A 3,595-nucleotide genomic window follows, 5' to 3' on the forward strand; every position below is an offset into this window, starting at 1 on the left:
CCCTGGGGCTCTCCTCTCATAGGGACAAGAGTTGTATCGGATTAAGGACCCAGCTTACTCCAGAATAGCCTCATCTTAATTCAGTTAATTCCACTGGCCAAGAGCTTGTTTCCACATAAGGCCACTTTCTGGGGGCCTGGGGGTGAGGACTTCAACTTATCTTTTTGGGGGAAGCAGTTCAACCCATAACACCATTTTAACCATTTAAAGTGGCATTAAGTATACACTCACAGTGTTCCCTGTAACATTTTTAAAAGCACATAGATTATCCCCTCTTATCTGCATGACCAGCCTGCAGCTCTCAGTAATGATGGATACATTGTGATGATGGCGATGGTGAAGATGAAGACGACGACGACAAAAGTGACTCTTCCTGCATAAAGCAATTTCTATGCACCAAGCACTCACTGGTCTAACGCTCCATATAATATTCATTCATTTAATCTTCACTACAACCCTATGAGGCAGCTCCTACTATGAACCCAGTTTTTCCAAGAAAAGAAAACTGAGGTTATGTAACCTACCCAATGTCACTCAGGTAGCAAGTGCCGGAGCTGGGCCTCAAACCCAGCAGTCTGGACTCCAGAGCCCTGAGCCACCCCAGCAAACTAGCCAGAGCTGAGACAGGCATCAGATTCCCCACCCAAACTCCTTCACCTTGGCCATTTTTCTCCGCAGGAAGTTGCTAAGGGTCACCCGTTCTGCCAGAGAGACTGGAAGGCACTGAACAGGTTTTTGTGCTGAGCCACCAACGGGGAAGGGTTGCGAGAGCCTCGCGCTGGTTTTCCTTGGCTGGTTTCGTTCTCTCCCAGGGCAGGAGGAAGCTGCACCCTCAAAGAGTTGAGTCACCTGTGGGCGTCATAACCGCAACCCAGGGTGGAAATGCCTTGTGCTCTCACTGCAGTTTTCTTTCCCTCTGACAGTCTGTGAGCAGTCATTCTGCAAACATTTTCTGGGGATCTCCTAGGCCCGGAGCAGTGTTCGAGGGCATGGGGGGAAGGGGGTCACGGCGGGAAAGAAGGAAAACGAGATCGCCTGCATTCCCACAGAGAGCAATAGACAACAAACTGACCCCGCATGGTGAAAAGACAAGAGAATGATTTGGGAGAGCGGTGCTCAGTTGGGCTGGGGTGGTCAAGGAAGGCCCCTCGGAGGAGGTGACCTCTGAGTTGAGGAGGGTCCGGCCATGGTGGGGCTGGGGAAAGAAAGAACAGGCAGCAGTCTGATGGTGCCTCAAAAAGTTAAGCATAGACTTACCATATAACCTAGCAACTCCGTTCCTAGGTATATACCCCAGAGAACTGAAAACATGTGCCCACGTAGAAACTGGTTGGTGAATGTTTATAGCAGTGTTATTCATAATAGGCAAAATGTGGAGACGACCCGAATGTCCGTGGACAGATGAATGAATAAGCAGAATGTGGTCTATCCGTACAGTGGAGTGGTGCTCCTCAGCCGGAAAAGGGAATAAAGTGCTGATCCATGCCGCAGCGTGGGTGAACGTTGAAAACAGGATGCTAAGTGAAAGCAGCCAGACAAAAGGACAGACGTATGATTCCACGACTATGAAATACCTAGGCAAATTCGTAGAGAAGGAAAGTAGATTCAAGGAACCAGGGGCTGGGGACGGGGGAATGGCGAGTTACTGCTTGATAGGTGCATGGTTTCTGTTTGGAGTGATGGAAAAGTTTTGGTAATGAGTGGTGGCAATGGTAGCACAACACTGTGAATATAATTAATGCCACTGAGTTATACACTTAAAAATGGCTAAAATGGGAAATTTTATGTTATATATATGTTACCACAATGAAAGAAAACAACAACAAAATATTCTCCTAAGGAATAAATAATAAAGTCAGGGCAAAAAAAAAAAAAAGACAAATACTGTATGATTCCTTTTATGTGGTATACCCAGAATAGGTAAATCTGTAGAGAGAGAAAGATGTTCCCTCCGGTTTCCAGCTGGAGGAGGGGGCACGGGGAGGGACTGGCGTGGGCTCAAGGGGACAGGGTGTTTATAAGGCAATGTGTCATTTTTAACCACTTTATGTAGTTTTAGTTGACATATAATAAATCCCACATTTACCATATACAATTTGATAAGTTTGCACATGTGTACACATCAGTGAAGCCTCATCCCGATTACAACAGTAAATGTAAACATAGATTCTTTTTCCTTCAGGGTGATGAGGTTTTTGAAACAAAAGAAAGCTGGCGGTTGTGCAACATTGAGAATGCACCAAACACCTCTGAATTACACACTTAAAAGTGGTTATTTGTATGTTATCTGAATTTCATCTTATTTGAAACAGCAACAACAAAAAAAAGAACCAGGCAAAGGGATGGTAAGTGCAGAGTACAGAGGCCCCAGGGCAGGAGCAAGTTGGATATCCGAGAGCAGGGAGAGAGCGATGGGCCTGGAGCACGGAGGCTCCAGGGAGGCTGGAGAGGGAGCAGGGACAGGGAGGAGCAGGGATGGATCCTGAGGGCCACAGGGAGGTGCTGACTTTGATTCTAAGAAGAATGGGGAGCCGCCAGGGTTCCGATCACAGCCCTGGCCCATCCTTCTATCTGGGTGGAAGCCCCCGAGCCAGCCAGGCTTGTCCCGTTCTGTCCTGTTGCCTAGCAGTTACTCATCAGCGATTATTCAGGATGTCCTGCTGTTATTTAAATAAGCTGGAGGAGCCATGTCAGTTGAGAGCGCTTTGGAAACCAGTTCGAGGGCTTTTTGGTTCTAAAAGTGGCCAGTGGCAAGGACCGCCTGGGGCAGCAGCACAGGCCCCAAGCAGACACGCTGGAGGCAGAGATCAACACCGAAAGGGCAGTTAGAGTCTTGGTGATCTTGAAGAATTGACTCCAGGCCACTCCATAAGCCTGCAACGTTACATAAGCCTTTTATGAGGCCCTGAGTTGACAAGGTCTGGCCAGCTGCCAGATTTGAGTTTCCTTTACCTCTGACCCTCAATTATCTGGCTTTTTGGGACAAAGGCCAAGAGAAAGGGAAGATTTTCCAAACAGGAGCCTGACTAGAACACAGGAAACAGCATCAACAACTGAAGTGTGCTGGTTCCGGTCAAGGAAAAGCTTTTTTGGAACTGCAAGTTAGTTGATTTGGAAATATCCAAACTGAACAGTAAGCCATCCTTGTGCTCCTCCACGTCCAGGAAGTCTTCCCTGATTTTCTCACTGCCCCAACTGGTCTCCTCCCCCATCCTCATTCGGTGTGTGGCTTGCTCTCCAAACATACTAAAATCTTCTTAAAGACAGGGCCAGTGCCTTCTGTTCCTGGGTCCCTCATATATCAGGTGGGCTCCTTCCCACAGCAGGTTGTCTAACCCAAACCTCCAGCTGAATTAGCACAGTTCCTGGCCTCCTTAATGGCTTCTTGCTGATGTCCCAAAGGTTCAGACTCACAGTGGCTGATATGGAGATTTCCCTTCCAAACCTGTTTTTCCCAGTCAAGTCCATCAGAATTCATGACAACATCTGCCAGTTGCTCAAGCTCCAATATATGGGAGTTGAACTTGACCCTTCCCTTCCTTACCCCCTACCCCCATCCCCAGAAGACCTGCCAGCCATCAGGGAAACCTCCAAA

This window comes from Choloepus didactylus, chromosome 23 (assembly GCF_015220235.1).
Source record: "Choloepus didactylus isolate mChoDid1 chromosome 23, mChoDid1.pri, whole genome shotgun sequence".
In the NCBI taxonomy this organism is placed as follows: domain Eukaryota; kingdom Metazoa; phylum Chordata; class Mammalia; order Pilosa; family Megalonychidae; genus Choloepus; species Choloepus didactylus.